General features: G+C 36.8%; 1 protein-coding gene and 2 long non-coding RNA genes across 8 annotated transcripts in view; all 3 read right to left on the bottom strand.

The window, feature by feature from the left end:
* Positions 1-21995, bottom strand: part of LOC146404833 (uncharacterized) — a 1439763-nt gene that overhangs the window by 1196079 nt on the left and 221689 nt on the right. The window lies entirely within an intron of this gene.
* SRBD1 (S1 RNA binding domain 1) overlaps positions 1-21995 on the bottom strand; it is a 226402-nt gene that overhangs the window by 129580 nt on the left and 74827 nt on the right. The window lies entirely within an intron of this gene.
* Positions 12675-18096, bottom strand: LOC146404835 (uncharacterized). Its single transcript, XR_014842036.1, has 2 exons — positions 16533-18096; positions 12675-13412 (listed from the first exon to the last, which is right to left on the bottom strand). It is a non-coding gene; the product is annotated as an uncharacterized LOC146404835 (long non-coding RNA).

The raw sequence follows: 21995 nt of genomic DNA, 5'->3' as shown, positions 1-21995 counted from the left end.
GGATTAGAACCTCAAAGGGCATGTTTAAAAAAACTCAGGGCTAACATCATAATTAATGGTCAAAGACTGGATGCTTTTCCCTAAGAACAGAATAAGATAAGGATTCTATTCTGGTTAATTCTATTCAACACTGTATTGGAGACTCTAGCTAGAGCAATTAGGCAAAAATAAAGTCCATCCAGGTTGGAAAGAAAAAGTAAAATTACCTCTATTTATAGATGACATGATCTTATATAGAGAAAATTCTAAGGAATACACTAAAAAACTGTTAGAACTAATTAACATGTTAAGCAAAGTTGCAAGATACATTACAAAAATAATCATATTTGTATATGCTTGAAATGAATAATCCAAAAATGAAATAATATTCAATTTACAATAGCATCAAGAAGAATAAAATATCTAGCAGTAAATTTAACAAAAGAAATATAAAACCTGTACTCTGAAAATTATAAAACATTGTTGAAAGAAATTTTAAAAGATCTAAATAAATGGAAATACATCTGTTCATGGATTGGAAGACTTAATGTTAAAATAATAACAATCTCTAATAATCTCCAAACTGATCTACTCATTCAATGTAATCCCTATCAGAATCTCAACTGATTTCTTTTGTAGAAATTGACAAACTGATTCTAAAATTCATATGGAATTGCAAGGTATCCTGAATAGCCAAAACTACCTTGATAAAGAAGAATAAAGGGGAAGAGTCACATTTCCTGATTTCAAAATTTACTATAAAGCAAATGATAATCAAGATAATGTGATAAGTGGTACTAGGATAGACAAATAGATCAATGAAATAGAAACCATAGATAAACTTACACTTCTTTGGTCAACTGATTTCAATAAGAGTGTCAAGATCAACCAGTGAGGAAAGAACAGCCTTTTCAACAAATGTCACAGGCACAACTGGATAGCCACATTCAAAAAAACTGAAAATTGACTCTTACCTGACATCATACATAAAAATCAACTCAAAATGGATCAAAGACTTGACTGTAGAGCTAAAACTACATAGAAATTCTTAGAAGAAAACAGAAGTTATTTTTTATGACCACGGATTTGGCAAAAAATTCTTACATATGAACTCAAAAGCATGAGCAACAAAAGAAAAAAAAAATGGATTCCAATAAGATTTAAAACTTTTGTACTTTAAATGTGATCATCAAGAAAATAAAAAGACAACCCACAGAATGAAAGAAGGTATTTGCAAATCACCCATCCAAGAAGGGACTTGTATCCAGAATTTACAAAGAACTCTTAAAAAAATCAATAATAAAAAGACAACCTAAATAAAAAATGAGCAAGAAATCTGAATAGACACATGTCCAAGGAATTCACACAAATGATCAATATGTACATGAAAAGATGCTGGATGCCATTAGTCATCAAAGAATTGCAAACTGAATCCACAAGGAAATTTCACTTCATACCCACTAGAAAATCTATAATCAAAAAGTCCAATAATAAGTGTGGTTAGGATGTGGAGAAGTCAGAACCTCCATACACTGCTGGTAGGAATATAAATGGTACCAACACTTTGGGAGTTCCCATTGTGGCGCAGTGGTTAATGAATCTGACTAAGAACCATGAGGTTGCAGGTTCGATCCCCGGCCTTGCTCAGTGGGTTAAGGATCCGGCGTTGCTGTGAGCTGTGGTGTAGGTTGCAGACGTGGCTCGGATCCCGAGTTGCTGTGGCTCTGGTGTAGGCCGGTGGCTCCAGCTCCGATTGGACCCCTACCCTGGGAACCTCCACATGCCGCGAGAGCAGCCCAAGAAATGGCAAAAAGACAAAAAAAACCCAAAAAAAACAAAAAAAAAATGGTACCAACACTTTAGAAAACAGTCTACATACAGTTCCTCAACCAACTGGCCATAGTCACCATAGCAATTCCTCATATATCCATACAAAAAATTGTACATGAATTTTTACAGTAGCATTATTCATAACAGCCAAAGAATATAAATAACCCAGATGTCCATCAACTGATGAATGGATAAACAAACTATGATATATCCATATAATGGAATATTATTTGGCCATAAAAGAGTAACATTCTGATATACGCTACCACATGATGAACCTTGAAAACATTATACTAAGTGAAAGTAGATAGTTACAAAAGACCATATACACTATTTTCATTCACATGACATGTACAAAACAAAGATATCTATAGAGACAAAAAGCAGATCAGCAGTTGCTAAGAGCTGGGAGGAACAGGGTTCCAGGCTCTCTTGCTGAGAGCTGGGAGGAACAGAGATGGTGAGAGGGTTTAAAATTGACAGTGGTTATCATCACTCCACATGTCTGTGAATATACTAAAAATCAGTGAAATGTACCTTCAAATGGTTAAAGCATATGGTATATGTATTATCTCATTAAAGCTGGTATTCAAACAAATTAAATGAATTGAGACTTCCAAAAACAACAAACAAAACTGACAAGAACCCAAATATCCATAAATTCTACAACAGAAAAATATTGTATAATTATGTAATACAACACTAAAAATTAATGAATCACAGTTCAAAGTGATTGAAAGTGAACACAGCAAAGTAAATTATCAAACATCACAAATATATCAAAGTGAATGAGTCTATGAAATAATCTTGAAAAAATAATCTTGAAGAATACATGCAGTAGGATTCTAGGTCTCTAAAGGAGCCATCATGCAAAACAGGAAGGGAATTATTAACACAAAAGTTCAGTAAAGTTATTATCTCTTGAAGGGGAGACAGATGTGTTGAAGGAGGAACAGACAGGGGAGCTTCAAAAGTTATGATAATGTTATATGTTTTAAAAGCTGAATGGTGAGGACGTGGGTCATTTAATTACTTATTTAAATTATATATTCTCTTTCGTTTTATGGCATATTTTTTAAAACCTATTTTAAGGTATTGATATCATCTACTTCTAATCTGGAAAATATACCTTTTATTTTTTTGTATCCCCCAAGCCCTTATAGGAATACCTGATACACAGAAGAATTATGTATGCACATAAATATATATACATACTCCCACATGCATATATGCAGGTAGGGGGAGGCGTTAATCAGTTTTAAATCCATTCACATTTTTGACTACCAATATAGGCAAATATTGAACAAGGTACTCTTCCAAAAGCATGAACAACAAAGCCTCCCTGGCCACAAGCAATTTTCCAAGTAACAGTTACACAAATAGGAACAGTACAAAAAACACTATATTTTAAGTGTCACGGTAGAAGTACACAAAGTTTTATGAGAACACAAAGGAAGGTAAGATTAACTGCAGGCACCTAAAAGAGTTTCATGGAGGATGTGGCACCCCAGGTAGTCCCTGCAGTATAGGTAAAATTATAATAGGCAGAGAATGGGGAAAGGATATTCCACAGAAAAAAAAGAATATGAACAATATTAATAATTATTATTATACATTTAGTAGTTATAATAAAAAGTAGTAGCAGCTAACATTTATTTTGGGTTTATTTTTTTTTTACAAATTCACATTTTTTTTTTTTATTTCCCCAATACATTATTTTTTTTTCTACTGTACAGCATGGTGACCCAGTTACACATACATGTATACATTCTTTTTTCTCACATTATCATGCTCCATCATAAGTGACTAGACATAGTTCCCAGTGCTACCAGTGCTACACAGCAGGATCTCATTACTAATCCATTCCAAAGGCAAAAGTCTGCATCTATTAACCCCAAGCTCCCAATCCATCCCACTCCTCCCTACCCCCACAACCACAAGTCAGCTGACATTTATTGATTGGATACTATTGCCAAGCCCTATTCTAAGTGTTTTTAAATGTACACCCCATTTAATCTTAACCAAAATCTTATGGTACAGCAGAAATTGAGAGAACATTGTAAATCAATTCTAATACAATTTTTAAAAAAGATCTTGTGGTAGGTACTATTATTATCTCTACTTTATGAAGAGACAGAAAAGTTAAATAACTTGTCATTGTGGCAGTAAGAAATGAAGCTATAATTTGAATCTGGTTCCACAGCCTATTCTTTTAACTACAGAAGAGGTAGAAAAAAAGAAAGTCACAAAGAACAAATATTCTAATATACCTGGTATATAAGAACTACTGATAACTGAGGATACTAGGTAAGAATAGAAAGGGCACTTAACGCAGAGTCCACTGAAAACAGGAATCAAAATATCATTGTAAATAACAGGAGCAGATCAGGGGAAGATTTAAATGACTCTGCCTTATTGAAAATGGATACATTTCAGCTTATATTTAATAAAATATAGGCTTAAAAATTATAACTGTGCTAATTCTTATAATGAATCAATTGTTGATTATAACATTAAATTATATGATTCCTTAATGGATGGCATCCATGGCATAACAAAAGGTAACTATGCAGATTTGGATTACAAATGCTTGATTGATGAATATCATGTCTTGGGCTGAAAGGGAGTATCAAGAGGTTATATTGGGAAAAGTAGCTTGAGGCCAGCTCATGAAAGGCTTAAACTTTCAATGGAAGAAGAATGGCAAATAGGAGACACTGAAAGAAAGAGGAGAAATATTCCAGAGGGAGAATCAACAAGGAATGCTGACAGTTTGAATGGAATGTGTAGCAGAAAAAGAAAACAAAGATTATCAATTTTGTGCCCAAGGAACTGCTAGCCCATCAACAAGGGAGAAGCTTAAAAAAAAGAACAAAAAACACATAAAGAAAAATGGAATTGGGGGCCAAAGCAAGGAGATAAGTTTGGTTGAAACAGAGGGATAATGAAGAGACTGGGCAGCAAGCCAACAAAATTTGAATCCAGATTTCTAGAGAGAACTTGAAACTAAAGATTTAGAACACACAGACACAAAAGATGAAGCCCCAGAGGTGGATGGAGAAATTACCTAGGAAAAGAAGACTTATAGAGAAGATAAAGGGAATGAAGAAAATATCTGGGCACCGTCTAAAAGCAAGGAAGAGGTAAGGATGGACAGAAAGGATGATTACCAAAGGTGGAAGTAAGAACATTCAACAGCAATGGGAGAAATATCAGTATATAAAACTGAAGGAGTCCAGATGAGCTCAATGAAATATTAAATGAAATATTTCATTTCTATGTAATAACAACAACAACAACAAAAGGATGCTGTGCATACGCCAGATTCTGGAAACAGACTTTCCCCCGAAATAGTCAATTTAACAAAACAGATCAGATAACTTTATATGTTTCCTCCACTTAACAAAAGCCTATTACTTTTTCCTACCAAAGTCTAAACTATCTAAGAGGAGCATTTCATATTTAGAACCAGGCACAGAATCTCCCCAAGGGATTAAGAGGCAGGGGTCCCCTAACAGAGGAGTGGAGATAAGACAGAAGATAGGAATCTGGGTTCCACTTAAATAACCAGTGAGTTTTAATCAAAATAAGCCTAGGACCTGGAAGAGAAGGAAGTTACTGAATCTTAGAAATTAGAGACTATGGCTTGAATAGAAATGAGTATCTTCAAAGTATTTCCCATTGTACGCCACAGACATTGTAGAGGCTTCTTCACATCTATATCCTTCCTCAAAGTTTTCAAATTTTGGCCACACCAACATCTGAATTCTGAGCCAAAAACATCCCCAGTGTATTAGTAAGTGCCACTTAAAACAGGAATTAGAAAGAATATGACAAATGCAATGATAGCACCATGACTTAAACCATGGAACTACATGAATTTAAATCATCATGACTTAAACCATGGAACTATCTGAATTTAGTCTATCAAACTTCTTGAGGTCTTTTCTGTGGTTCATGAAAATTATGCTGAAAGGAAAAACAGGAGTTCCTATTGTGGCTCAGCAGAAACAAACCCAACTAGTATCCATGAGGATCTGGGTTCCATCCCTGGCCCTGCTCAGTGGGTTAATGATCCAGCATTGCTTTGAGTTGTGGTGTAGGCTGCAGGCATGGCTTAGATCTGGCATTGCTGTGGCTGTGTCTGTGGTTGTGGCTGTGGTCGGGACCCTAGCCTGGGGTCCATATGCCATACCTGTAATGCAAAAAAAAAAAAAAAAAAAGGTTTTTTTTTTCCCCCCTTGTTTTTTTGTGGTTTTTGTTTGTTTGTTTGTTTTGGCTTTTTCGTCTCTTTAGGGCCGCACCCACGCCATATGGAGGTTCCCAGGCTAGGGGTCCAATCAGAGCTGTAGCCGCTGGCCTACGCCACAGCCACACACAATCAGAGCTTCGTCTGTGACCTACACCACAGCTCACGGCAACGCCGGATCCTTAATCCACTGAGCGAGGCCAGGGATCGAACCCACATCCTCATGGACGCTAGTTGGGTTCGTTAACCACTGAGCCACAACGGGAACCGCCCCCAAAAAAAGTTTTTTAAAAAAAGGAAACAAAAACGTTTTGGAGAAGAGTTGAAATTTGGGGTAAATGAGGTAACTAGTAAACATAAGTATCAGTCAAAAATAGACTGATTAACTGCTAAACTGGTGACTCATTTGCATGCTCAAATTGTTTATCACTAAATAACTGATAAATATCACTTACAACTCTTGACTATGTTGACTCTATCAATCAAGTTTTATGTTAACTTACAGTTAGTAAGTTTGGATGATTAAATATTATGTAATAATAATAATAATAACAACAACAATAAATGCAATATTGGGGCCAAATCATTCTGGTCCTAAATTAGACATGATACACAAAATCTTGAAATAAAAAAAATTCAAAGCATGAATCACTATGTCAACCAAAGGACTCTACAACTCTGCCTCAGGAGAGCTAAAATGATTACAAAGAAAGAATTTCATGACTTTTTACGCAGTCTCACGCTTCAGGGTCTCCCAATTTCCTATGACTATGATGAGTCACATCAAATTATTAAAGGAATACATCTGCAAAAGATGATGTCAACTGTGAAGGGGGAGGGGGTAAGGAGCTGACGAAAACTGTGGCATGACTGGAAAGGTATACAACTTCCAGCTTTCATTCTATAAACTATTTCCTAATATCCATCTCTCTCAACCCAGAGGTCACTCTTCCTAATGCCAGGGGTGAGCCATATATAGTTTATGGCAATGGCGGCAAGAAGTTCTGCATTTCCTATGCTGTCAAATGGGCTAGATGTACCTCTCCCACCCACTTCCTTAATCACAGACTCAAATGCCATATAAACTATATACACTGCTCACCCCCCACATATACCAAGTAAGCTATCTCCCTTCAGGAGACCTCTGTAGCTCACTCTATGTGGACAGTTTGTCTCAAATATCTGCTTTCCTTAAAAAGAAAAGGCCATCAGCAAACTCATCAGTGTCAGCTGTAGTGTTGGTTTCTTATACTTTAAAGGTCAAACACTTTAGTTCAGTTAATAACCAAGACCAGGTCTGGGTTGAAATTTTCCTGCTGTATATGAATAAAAAGTTGCTTAAGCAACTACTATAGACAAAATTACAGAATATCAAGAGAATATGCTCTCTTTAAAGCATTTTAATACTACTAACTACAAAAAAGCTTTTGTTATGATAGATTTTTAAAAGACTTCTACAAACCAAGGTTATGTTAGCAAGTTGAAAATAAAAGTATAAACTTGAAAGGCCAACAAACACATGAAAAAATGCTCAACATCGCTGATTATAAGAGAAATGCAAATCAAAACTACCATGAGATACCACCTCACACCAGTCAGAATGGCCATCATTAATAAATCCACAAATAACAAGTGCTGGAGGGGCTGTAGAGAAAAGGGAACCCTCCTGCACTGTTGGTGGGAATGTAAACTGGTACAGCCACTATGGAGAACAGTTTGGAGATACCTTAGAAAGCAAGTACATTTCATTTTCTAAAACATCCTACAATTTCTATTCTTTACTATTCAGATTAAGAGAGTTCTCAGGTAAAAATAATAGGAACAGATCCACTCAATCCTTGTGATTATCTAAAAAGCAAAATGGCTTTAAATTTTTTTTTTTTTTTTTTTTTACGTAGGAGAAACATCCAACAAATACTTGTGAAACAAAGAAAGAATGTTTCACAACTGAGCTACAAGAATTCTACCCCATTTACTCAGCCTAGAACAGAAATAGCCTCTAAAGCACGCATTTACGGGCAAAGAAACATTCCACAATACACATGGCAAACCTTTTCTGAGTCGTGTTTCCTTTGTTCTTCTTAAGACTCAGTTTCCCACATTACTATGTTTAAAAGCTTTTCCTCAGATGGCTCAGTAAACAATAAACAGGCTGTGAAGTTATAGTTAAACAATCTCCGAATAAGACACTGACACTGCCTTTTATTCTCGCTTTCACGGAGGCCTGATGAATTCTTTTTGGTCACCCTCTTCAATCTTCTTATAACCCAGAGGAGCGCCTCATCACTCTAATCATCGGCACCACACTGGACTAAACACTTTCCAACCCGAAGGAAAACACAAAAACAAATTATCTTGGGAAGGGCACAGCTGGAAAAAGAATATGTCCTTAACTTCTCATTTACTCTCTTCCCTAGCTAAGGATCGCCACCCAACCATCACCACCTTCACCACAGCCCAGCCCACCCCACCCCCAAGACTTGAAACAACTGCTTTAAGTTTCTTTTAGTGCAGCAAGCAAGAGCTTGTAAAAGGATGCAAACCAGCTGAAACATTTGACAGACAGTGTTAAATACCAGGGAATTCCTATCAACCATTTTACTTTAAAAGGTACTTTGATGTTGGCTATCTTTCATGTACCTCTTTCATGGCACATTAATAAAGAAAACGGAGCTGAAGTAAATCAAGTCCCAAGGTCACATCTAGAATTACAGTGCTGTAGGTACCTGATGAAATACGGATTAATGCTGCATGAGTAGTGAATAAATAAAAGCTCTTCTACCCACCAATCAGGCAAGGTTTTTACAAGTGCTTCTGAACTTTATTCTGCAACTAGACCTGAGACATCTTTAATCCCCCATGCCCCTGAAGTCTAATTATCATAATGTGAACCCAAATGTTAGGGTCCCTTCAAAATGCAAGTGCTGTGAAGCAGAAAAGTAATGGGAATTAAGCTGGGTGTAACCTTAGAAATGTACGGATACGGGGAACTTGAAAGTGGTATTTCAATAAGTTAGGAGAGCATGACACAAAGATTTAGCCGCATAAAATATATTAGAATCAAAAGGTGCCCACCTCAAAAAATATATATATATATAAAACACAAAGTGGATCCAAAAACTATTTCCAAATATCGAATTCTTGCCTCAGAAACTTCAAATCCTATATAACCAAAGGAAAAGGATCTCAAGAATCCTTGCAACGTTGCATTGTTCTAATGCAACTGAAATATGAACAGAACCATAGTGATTCTGTACAACCCACACAGTTCTAATTTAAAAAAAAATTTTTTTTGTTCCAAATAATTAATTGAATACATTTTTTAGAGAGTTGGCCAAAGGTGAGGGAGAACAGGAAGCTGTTTGATACCAAAGAAAGGCGAAAAATACAAATCAGAATACACCAAAGAATTGACAATCTCAAGGTAAGACTCATGTCATTAGTAATTTGTTGGTAACAAATTTACACATCTAATTTATTCTAGGAACTATGATCTAAAAAAGAGGTAAAATTACATAATCAAATACATTCTCCTTTACACACCATACATCTGTGTTCACTATAGCACAGAATTTAGCATCAATCAGGACTGCACTGGGCTCTAATAACAGAGATGGTTATTTACAGACCAAGAGATCTACACTACAACACTATAAGATGGCTGCCAACTTCAATAAATACACCATTTTTGGAAAGATATGTGTATAATTATTTCACCAACTTATTTATAAGCATTAGAATCTTAAAAACTATATTTTTTTCTACTCGACGTTTCTGTGATAAAATAGTGTTCGTCTGATGTTTGTACTTTTAGAAATAATAGAACTATGTATCTTTGAAATTGGTGAACTCCATTCTACTTTCACGACCACAGTAAAATATTAGTTTAGAGGGGGATCTGGGAATATAAGGCTGTACATACACAGACAAACTGAAACAAAAAGAGAAAAAAGTAAAGCAATTGCTCAAAACAAGGCACTGTTCCTTCCATTCCTAAAGGTTATCAAAAACACTCATAACATTCCAGAGTACATCAATTTTTACATTAATGCTAAACATGCTTAATTTACATTTTTAGTTCTGTTATAGCAAATACACTTGTCTAAACAGAACATCTGTTTTGGTTATAATACACTGTATCTTGGGCAAGAACTTGTAATAAAACTAACAAAAACAATCAAGAATCTTTATTGGATGTGGCAACAAAAGCAGATTTGTAACCAAAAACCTTAAGACATGAAATGACCATCACTGGGCTCTAGGCCAGTTCTAATCTAAGTCAATAAACAAAGATCTGCAAGAGTTAAGAGGGTGCGAGGGAGGCTAGGATAATTCCTGCAGATACTTAAGTTGGACCTGGGGGTTCAGAAACACATGGGTTACAAACTGCTAAAACATATTTTATTTTGATCAAAACCTGTCAAACTGAATCCAAATCCAAATAGTATTTTAAAACCACACATGCATACACCATAATTATTCATTCCTTATGCCTCCTTTCCAACATATCTCACTGAAACGGTCTATTTAAATATACAGGTATATTCTGAAAAAATATTCTGGCTGTTTCAACATGAACTAGATTGTATTGGTTGGAGAACAATTTTATTTTTAAATGTAATGTCCCCAACATCCCAGAAAGTAAGTCTTATAAACAAGAGTGTAGTGTTTATAACAGCCACGGAAGTGGAGAGAGGAATATCAATGGATAAAAGACAATAAAGACCTAGAATATCACAGTATGTTTTCTCAAGCCATCGCTGTAGCGAAAAGTGAGACAGATGCTATACCACCTTAACTTGTCATTAAACAGAATAATCAAACTAACATCCAAAAAGTAATTTTGGTTGTCCCAGTTCTAAAGCTAATTCGTGGTCTTCCTCACTATTAGAGATTACAGATAGGGGAGATAGTTGTTTAAACACAAAGAAACTGATTTTATTTTTATTTATTTTATTTTTTTCTTTGCTTTTTAGGGCCGCACCTGCGGCATATGGAGGTTCTCAGGAGTCCAATTGCAGTTACAGCCACAGCAATGCAGGATCTGAGCCCATGTCTTCGACCTACACCACAGCTCACGGCAATACAGGATCCTTAACCCACAGAGTGAGGCCAGGGATCGAATCCGCAACCTCATGGTTCCTAGTCAGATTCGTTTCTGCTGCACCACAACAGGAACTCCCAGAAACTGAGTTCACATTCCACGTGTAAAATGGAAATTATTACGGGAGTCAGAAATAAATAATAGCAACCACAAGTTTTCCTCCATGTAAAATAATTTTAACTTGACAATATTATGAGCTTTACATTAGTGAGACACCTCTTAAGTTGTCTATTACTACATCTGTTGCTTTGTTGGAAAGTAAACGTTTTTAAACCAAAAGAAACAGGTTCAGGTGGTTTGGGACATGGGAGGTCTGTTTCATGTTATTCTGAGAGAATCTTCAATGATCAGATTTCAAAGAAAAACTTAGATACCATCCCATTAAAATCTCTAAGAAAGTTCTTTCCAGAATCACCAAAGTCATGTATCATCTGTATTACAGTTCATCCTGTTAGATTAGGTCCAACAACCCAAGTATTTCAAAAACTTTTCTGATCCTGATTTTAATACACATCAATATCCACAAACTTGAAAAGCAAACCTCCAGGCCTTGACTAAAGTCCTGATTAACATGCTAACTAATAGAGTGTCTCTGGCACACCGCTAGAGACCTCATACCAGACATCAATCCAGCTGTTAATCAGTATCCTCTTGAAAAGCCTCATAACCAAATCTCTATTTCTCTATAAGGGCATCAAAAGACTATGAAAAGATGTGCTGAGATTCAGATGCACCTACCAGTCTAGCTTTCTTAACAGAAAATGAAATAAAACCAAAATGTTGTATTTATAAGAAATGCATGCTGCCTTCCAATGGTTATGTTCTACTCTCCCTTCTTAAATGCTTACTATCCAATCTTTTACAGTTTAATAATAATCTTGCCTGATCATATCACAACAGTCATTTGCATAACCTTTCCCCATGGGACATCAAAATAACACATCTGCCCATCTCCAAGCTGCCAGGTTGGTGAACCTGTGAAGGGGCTGGGAGAGTGGTACACCCAGACAGGGCATGGAAGCTCTAAGCCCATCCCACATATCTTGCCCTACACATCTCTTCCATCTAAATGTTCACCTGAATCCTTTATTGTATGTATCCTGTTTACAATAAACTGGTAAACACAAGGAAACTGTTTTCTGAGTTCTGTGAGCCCCTCCAGAAAATTAACTGAACCTGAGGAGGGGGTCCAGAGGTTGGCAACTCCAATCTACAGCCAGTTGGTCACAAGTCCAGGTGACAACCTGGGCTTGCAACTGGCATCTGAAGTTAGGGGTGGGGGCGCGCATTGAATTAAATGGCAGGACACCTATCTGGCGTCAGAGCATTGCTGGTTGTATATGTGTGGGACATCCCATACATACTTTGAAACTGGGGCCAGGAACCCCGAAGAATTGACAATAGGAAACATACTCTACATAATACATGTACATAACGAAAACAAATATTCATGAAGTAATACCTAGGCTTTCTATATGAAATGAACTTTATTTCCTATTCTTTTCTATTAAATTTTAAAAAAGAATGCTAGTTGGGACCCACCACCTCTGACTTGACCTTCCACCAATGAGTTGCGACCTACTATTTGAAAAACAAGGCCCTAGGGAGCTCATGATACTAAAAAGATGAAGATAATGAGAAATGAATCTGGACGCTATAGATAAATGAGGATATAAATTCATCACATTTATGTCAGTCTGGGTTTTTCCTTAAAATATATCTCATATACCATACCACATGAATTGAATTCCTCTCACTAAAAGAGTATTTGTTATACACGTATCTATGAAAAAACTTCACTTCTTGTCACACTCTATCCCTTACCTTGCTTTTAATTCTCCATATATAATTTACTAATTGACCTAGAATATATAAACACACAACACTTATCATTTCATGTTTTCCTCGCTAGAATAAAAGCTTCAAGAAAGCAGCTATCTTGTTCACGGCTCTTACTATAGCACATAGTACTGTGCCTACCATATAGCTTGGTTACTAATAATACTTTGCTGATGGTAGGAGAGCACATGGGATGGTTTTGTTCTGGCTAAAGTCCCAAAAGTCTGTTCTGCAGTGTTAGCAATCCTACAATTTTGTCCTATTAAATAGGTATGTGTTTAAGAAAAGGGACAGATGGGAGCTAGAGCTGAAAGAGAAAATTTCCTTTTTTTTTTTTTTTTTTTGGTCTTTTTAGGGCCGCACCCTCAGCATATGGAGGTTCCCAGGCTAGGGGTCCAATCAGAGCCACAGCTGCCAGCCTACACCACAGCCACAGCAATACCAGATCCAATCCGCATCTGTAACCTACACCACAGCTCATGGCAATGCTGGATCTTTAACCCACTGAGCAAGGCCAGGGATCGAACCTGTGCCCTCATAGATGCTAGTCAGATTCATTTCCACTGAGCCACAACGGGAACTCCGAAATAGAAAACTTCTTTAAGAAGATTGTTGGAATGCAGTGGCAGGTCTCCTGCTGCCCTAATCTCATTCAGAAGTGTCTTGCTCACCCCATGCCAAGTGACAGGGGCTTCTCTAAGACACATCCGTGAACGGAAGAAAGGGAACAGATGCAAACACAAGCAGTGGAGAGAAAGAGAATAAAAGGGGGGGAAGAGAGCTGCATTATGGATAAGTTGCTGATTCCCCTTGGAGAGTAGGCAAGGATGGATGAACCAAATGCAGGAGGAAGGAGGAGGTGGCTTTAAAGAGGCTCTGTCCAAGAGAACTGAGGAGCAAAGAGACCCAGAGAAGAGTGGCTCAACTGATGCCTGGGTCTGGAGAAGGAGAGTCATAACCAGTCAGCCAGAGACGATATCTACCAAGTCACATGGACGGCAGCTCAAGGATCCTGTCAGTGAAAAAATCTCAGAAAACAAAAGCAAAATTTTTCAAAAACACCCCATGGAAGAATCAATCAGCAGTGGTAAATGGACAACCAAGAAAGAAGGTTCTATTCTCAGACTGCAACTGGCCACACCTCATAAGACTATGCTGCTTTTCCCTATTCCCAACTCTGAGGACTAAACTTAGGGGGATCAGAAAATTCAGCTAGTGAATTGGGAAGGAAGACAAAAACAATGAGAAGGAAAGAGAGAGGAAGCTAACCATGCCCCATGCAAGCCCCTACAGTAAAACAGTGTTTCCCAGAGTGACAGGGAATTTAATTTATATCAAGCTTGAAGCTTTGATTACTACACTAGAGAAGAGATTTCTGTTGCTAAAATGAGATTGTTCTAATGGCTAGAAGGGAATGAAAAAGCTGAGATCTGACCATTATTTCAGCCAAGGATGAAAAGAACTACTCCAAACATGAATAAGGAATGGGACAGAAATTAAAAAGTGCTTTCTTCTTGCACCTTATTGAGTCTTCCTCATTCAATTAAACATTTACATGTGATAAATGTTTGTTGAATGAATTAATGTATAAGTAAAATACCTAGAATAAAATATAATATTAATAACATTCTCCAAGTGCTGAATTACAAATTGTTTTTCTTTTCCTTTCTGTATTTTCCTGGATTTTTCAAAATCTCTCAAACATGCTTACAAGAAGAAAAAAAAAAAAAAAAAAGACTATCAAATTGCTAGAGAACAATGTCACGCACATGTTTCATAGGCATTCATAACCACAGGAAACAAGTAAAAGAATTACTTAATTCTTAATTCAAAAACGTAAATTGAGATGATTTAAAATGATCATCTAATTTTCCCTTATAGTTGACATCATTGATGTCTGAAAACACCAAATTTTAAAAGAGACTAAAAATAGAAAATCAAGTAGTGACTTTGTAGACAGTAACAGGGAAGATTACCTACCTGGATCAACAGTTTACTGAAAACAATTACAAATCCTAGATAAAATACACCTGAAATGCATCAGTAGGTTGGCAAGAAAAATATGCTCAAGCTAAAAAAAAAAAAAAAAAAAAAAAAAAAAAGAAGTAACCATGGAAATCTTGATTTCTGAAGCTTTCACCTGAGGGCATTGCTGAGCCAGGGGAATTTTACTTTCTATCTTCATGGCTTCAGAAAGCTTAACAGAACCAAAGAATTAGAAGAAAAAACCCAGGGTCCACCCAAGACGATGTTAACAAAAGAGTCCCCCAACACCCTCTCACATATAAAGCTGATATCCCAAAGAGTTAAACCTTCAGTATAAGGGTCAAAGTATATCCTCTACCCTAACCCTAGGATATTACAATGAAAAGAGACTATCTCAGAACTTGTCACAAGAGGAATCTCTGATGAGAATATGGAACCATAAGACATCTCTCTCATTTGCAGCCTAAATTCACACTACCTGGGTGGCCAGAAAAAAATTCAAGTGGAGAATTTAATTTAAGTGAACCCAAACTGGTAGTGTCTACAGGAGTCTGGCAGAAGCAAATGCAAATCCTCTTTGAAGCAACCCGCAATCAATCCAGGCTTCAATGAATTCCCACAGATAAAGTTCAATGAAAATAAAGAGTTTTCAATACAAATTAACTGAACAGAAAAGGAAACAAGAGAAGAACCAGCAGTAACAACAGATGACAGAAATGGATTTGCAAGGATTTTAAATATTAAAATGATCACAAAATAATGCCTAGTGTGATTAAGGAAATGAAAGATAGGTTTAAAAATATATTCAAGAATAATTAAAAAACTGTAAGAATGATCAAGCAGATCTGAAAGAATATCAAGTTTCTAAATATAAAAAAGAGCTGAAATTAAAAATTAAATGGATGGATGTCGATTCTCCACAAATTAAATTGTACAGCCAACTTAATCCCAATCAAAATCACAGCGGGCCCATTTATAAAAATTGAAAAGCTTATTCTACAATTTATATAGATGTGCTATGGACCTAGAATAGCCAAAATAATTTTAAAAAAGAAGAACAAAATTGAAGGATGACACTATCTAATTTCATCACACTCAGCTACAAAATTAGCACTGAGTAGTATTAAAGATACAAAAATTGATAAATTAAACTGAACTGACTCCAAAAATAGATCCACAAGTATATGAGCAGTTGATTTTCAACCAAGATGATACCAAAGTAATTCAATGGGGAAAGGAAAATCTTTCAACAAATGGTACTGGAATAATCCATAGCCGTATAGGAAAAAAAAGAACTTCTCCTTACACATAAAAATTAACTTCAGGGAGTTCCCGTTGTGACTCAGCAGGTTATGAACATGACTAGAATCCATGAGAATGTAGGTTCAATCCCTGGCCTCACTCAGTGGGTTAAGGATCCGTCATTGCCATGAGCTGTGGTGTAGGTCACAGACACAGCTCAGATCCTGAGTTGCTGTGGCTGTGGTGTAGGCTGGCAGCTGCAGCTCCAATTTGACCCCTAGCCTGGGAACTTCCATGTGCCACAGGTATGGCCCTAAAAAGAAAACACACACACACACACGTATTAAATGCATCACAGTCCTAAATAAAAATTAAAGCTATAAAACTTCTAAAACAAAACAGAGGAAAATCATACTGACCTTAGTTTCTCCAAACATTACTAACGTAGGACAAAAAAGCAAGAACTATATAAAACAAATTGATAAATTTGACTTCATCAAAATTTAAAATGTTTTCTTTTCAAAAGGCCATGTTAAAAAAATGAAAAGGCCGGAGTTTCCACTGTGGCACAGTGGGTCAAGAACCTGACTGCAAAACAATTTGGGTTGCTGCATCATCATAGGTTGTGAAGCTGTGGCTCAGAGTCAATCAATCTCTGACCCAAGAATTTCCATAGGCTGAGACTACAGCCATAAAATAAGAAAAAAATAAATAAATAAAAAGAGAAAAAGGCGGAGAAATGGGAGAAAAACATGTATTTAACAAAAGACTTGTATTCAGAATAAATATAAAATACTCTTACTTAGTAATAGGAAGAAAAACAATAAAAAAAAATTTAAACAGGAAGATCCAGACAAATACTACAAAGAAAAACATATGGATGACAAACAAGCCAATAAAGATGCTCAACATCAATTGCTAGGGAATGGAGATTAAAACCCCAGTGAGACATCACTACACATCCACTAGGATAGCTACATTTATAAGACCAGTCACACCAAGCAGATTGACGAGGATATTGAAAAGCTGGAATTGATACTCTGCTGGTGAGAATGCAAAACAGTAAAACCACCTAGGAAAATAGTTTGGCAGTTTCTCAAATTAAACCTATAACTACCATACAACATAGTCATTCTACTCCTACTTAGGTATCCAGGAGAAATGAAGCACATGTCCATGTAAAGACTCGAACAAGAATGTTCATACAGCTATATTTGTAATGGTCAAAAACTGGCAACAATCCAAATGTCCATCGATAGCTAAATGAACAAATTATGATTTAACCATAATATAGAATACTTACTCAGTAACAAAAAGAATAAACTACTGACATATTCAACATCATGAATGAACTTCAAAATAACTACACTGGGTGAATATATGCTGCACGACTCCAGTTACATAGAAATCTAGACAATGTACACCAATCTATGACGACATAAAGCAAATCAGAGGTTGTCTGGGGGATGGAAGGTGAGAAAAGGCAGGAAGGATTACAAAGGAATATGAGGAAATTTGGGGGTAATGGGTATATCCATTATCTTAATTGTGGTGAAGGTTTCATGGGAGAACACATATGTCAAAACTTAGGAAACTTGAAAACTTTAAATATGTATAATTTATTATATGTCAATTATCACTCAATAAAGCTGAAAAACTAACACACAGGGCTTCTGGAAGTGGAACATGTAACTTCTAGAAGTAAAAAATATTGGTGGATGAGTTTAATAACTAAAGAAAAAGCTAGTGAACTGGAGGAAAGATCTGAAGAAATCAACCATAAAGCAGCCCAGAGAAACAAGAAAAGGAAGATGTAAAGAGAGAGGTTAAAAGGCATGTAGGATAGAATAAGAAGGCTGAATAGATATAATTAGAATTTCAGAGGGAGATCAGAGAGGAAAAAATATGACAGAAGTAATATTTGAAAAATGACAGCTGAGATTCTAAAGACCCAGATGTCACCGTACCGATTCAAGAGTCCCAATAAATTTTAATTAGAATAAAGAAAGCTGTATAAATGCTACCTAGTAACAAAAGGATCAATAAACAATTTGATGCTTTATTTCTTTTTTTTTTTTTTTTTTTGTCTTTTTGCTACTTCTTTGGGCCGCTCCCGCGGCATATGGAGGTTCCCAGGCTAGGGGTCAAATCGGAGCTGTAGCCACTGGCCTACACCAGAGCCACAGCAACGCAGGATCCAAGCCGTGTCTGCAACCTACACCACAGCTCACGGCAACGCCGGATCGTTAACCCACTGAGCAAGGGCAGGGACCGAACCCGCGACCTCATGGTTCCTAGTCGGATTCGTTAACCACTGCGCCACGACGGGAACTCCTGATGCTTTATTTCTTATCAACATAACTATACTCTTCTTCTTGAGCTGTCAACGATAAGGTTGAAAACAAATGCCATTTCTCCTAAGCTCATACAAATACCATACTCAACATGCCTACAAATAAATATGGTAATTATGGTCAATAAGTCTGTACTAACAGGTTTAAAACTAGAGATACATCAAAGAGAGGAAATAATCCAGCTGTCAAATAGAGGAGATGTCAAATACATGGCATAACCAAACAAAAGAATTTGGAAAAAGGGGAGGGATGTAAGAGAGAAGGGAAGAAGGAGAAAAATGAGGAAGGAGAAAGGGAACAGGAAAGGAGACAAGAGGAGGAAAAGGAAGAGAAGAAATCAGGCAGCTCGGCTGTTAACAAAACACCATAGTTGGCGAAGAGAAGCCTTAAGAAAGAAGGGGAGAATCAGCATCCATTACTTTTTCAAAATTACCCCCAGGTTATTTAATAGCTGTGTACTCTGTTTCTGTTATCTAAGCTGATTAAGGTTCTCTCATTAACTTTTTGGTTTCTTAGAGAATAAAGCTTCGAAGCAACCATACAAGTAACTGCGAGGAAATGAGGTTTTGTGGCTTCAAAAAAAAAAAAGTCAGAAGAACAGTTTCAACCGTAATACAAAACTCATAAGCCATAAAGAAAGATAAATCTGAGAAAAAAATTTTAATTCTATATAAAATAAAGCTTGAAATATAAAAAAAAATAGGGAAATTTTTGCAAAATTTGCAAAAGTTATGACAGATTAATCATTAATAGAAAGACATTTACAGACAGTAGACATTAAAGATATCATCAGTATCTGTAAAGAAATTTTTTTTTTAAGCAAAAGATTTTTCATTAGCCTCACTGTTAGGCAGTTTTCACAAATGAGTTAACACTTCGAGGCTCAAGCTCTTCCCTGCAATTAAGTTAGACTTCGAAAGGTACGTCAACTTATCTCAAAAAGCAATTCCTTAAATTATATCTTCCTTCTATTAAATGGCCGGTACCCTAGTGAAATAAAAGAAGAGGTCCAATGGGTATTCCACAGATGTCCAACACCAACTCTTTTTTCCTAATAAGATCTGACCATTTGCTTGTCCTTCAATGATCAGGCCCCCTGGAATATATCTAACCTCAAAAGCTACAACCCTAATCCTCTACTAGCTCCCCTTCCCTCTTCTCATTCTTTCATCCCACATTACACCTTCTCAGTTTATCCGTTTTCTAATTCTTCCACTATCCTAATGAGTGAGGTCTTTAGGAAGCAAAATTAATGTCTCTTTTTTCCTACACCTGTCTGCTCAAAGTCATTTGAAAACTTCAGCCTTTAGAGTAGAAACAGTAAGCACATGGAAGTTCCCATGTTACCACTGAGCCCCACTAGTATACATGAGAATGTGGGTTTGATCCATCCCTGGCCTCACTCAGTGGGCTGAGGATCTGGTGTTGCCATGAGCTGCGGTGTAGGTCACAGATATGGCTCAGATGATGTGTTGCTATGGCTGCAGCACAGGCCCGTGGCTCTACCTCAGATTCGACCCCAAGCCAGGGAAATTCTATGTGCTGCAGGTGCAGCCCTAAAGTAGGAAGAAAGGAAGGGAGAGAGAAAGAGAGGGAGGAAGGAAGGAAGGAAAGAAAGAGAGAAAGACAGAAAGACAGAAAGAGAGAAAGAGAAAGAGAGAAAGACAGAGAAAGAGAGAGAAAGAAAGAAAGAAAGAAAAGAAAAGAAAAGAAAGAATGAAGAAAGAAAGAAAGAAAGAAAGAAAAAGAAAGGAAGGAAGGAAGAAACAGTAAGCATAGGGTCTGATTTAATAGCAGAAAAAAATTTTTTTGGGGGGGGGGGTCTTTTTAAGGCCACACCCACAGCACATGGAAGTTCCCAGGCTAGGGGTTGAATTGGAGCTGCTGGTCACAGTCACACCAGATTTGAGCAGAGTCTGTGACCTACACCACAGCTCACAGCAATGTAGAATCCTTAGCCCATGGAGCAAGGCCAGGGATCAAACCCGCATCCTCATGGATACTAGCTGGGTTCATTACCACTGGGCCATGTCGAGAACTCCCTATTTTCCATTTTCCGCTCCCAGATTTTAAGTGTTCTCCTGCATCTAGAACGCACAGAATGCTGTGATCTCTAGCAATGGTTCCACTATTAGCATAAACCTTGTCAATCATAGTTTGAAATATAAGACAGCAAATATTAGAGATAACTTTTGATTCTTTCATAGTTCACTAATAAATACATAACTCTAACCATGCAATATTCTTACTTCAGAAATCATCTTTGGCAAAATATAAGTCTATAACCCACCAAGTACAAAGTCCTGCATCAATGAAAAGAAAAAAAAGAAAACAGTACAATATAGGTTTACCAAAGCATTAAGCAGAGAGGAAATTTTCCATAATTATTGCATATAGTAATTTTGGTCAATAGTCTTGAAAAGACTTGAGTTCCCGTCATGGTGCAGTGGTTAACGAATCCGACTAGGAACCATGAGGTTGCGGGTTCAATCCTTGGCCTTGCTCAGTGGGTTAAGGATCCAGCATTGCCATGAGCTGTATGTAGTGTATGTCGCAGATGTGGCTCGGATCCTGCATTGCTGTGGCTCTGGCGTAGGCTGGCGGCTACAGCTCTGATTAGACCCCTAGCCTGGGAACCTCCATATGCCGTGGGAAGCGGCCCTAGAAAAGGAAAAAAGACAAAAAAAAAATAAAATAAAATAAATAAATAAATAAATAAAAATAGTCTTGAAAAGACTTATCTGATTAAAAATAGTTTTACCCTTAATATTTAACAATGAAAATGACTAAACATTTATTGAGATGCATCGATAAGTACAGAAATATGCAGTGTGAAGGAGGCAGAGATAAGGAGAACATGGTACACTGATTTAAGGTTTCAATATAGGAGAAACCAAATCAGTGCATATAAGCACAAATGTCTCATTAGGAGCTAGTCATTTCTACATTTCAATAAATCTTGCTATATAATTTAGCTACATAGCAATTACACTGCTACATAAAAAACACTATTTTTTACAAAAGGAAAAACAGGAATAGTGTTTTGAAAGGAGAAAATCACCAAGTATGATGTTTTGAAATGAATGGGAATATACACAGAAATCCTGTTGTGGCTTAGTGGGTTATGAACCCGACTAGCATCCATGAGGATGCGGGTTTGATCCTTGGCCTCGCTCAGAGGGTTAAGGATCCGGAGCTCCTGTGGTGTAGGTCGCAGTGTGGCTTGGATCCTGCGTTGCTATGGCTGTGGTGTAGGCCGGAGGCTACAGCTCAGATTCAACCGCTAGCCTGAGAATTTCCATATGATGAGGGGGCATCCCTAAAAAAAAAAGGCAAAAAAATGAAATAAAAGGGAATATATATTCAGATACTCAAAAATTAAAATGAGTGCCTATGTGCTAGAGGATTGAAA

The sequence above is a fragment of the Sus scrofa genome, chromosome 3 (genome assembly GCF_054392235.1).
Source record: "Sus scrofa isolate SSC_HxYL_T2T_F1_AM1 chromosome 3, Sscrofa_HxYL_maternal_Yorkshire_Landrace_v2.0, whole genome shotgun sequence".
Classification (NCBI taxonomy): domain Eukaryota; kingdom Metazoa; phylum Chordata; class Mammalia; order Artiodactyla; family Suidae; genus Sus; species Sus scrofa.
This window is presented reverse-complemented; position numbering and strand designations above follow the sequence as displayed.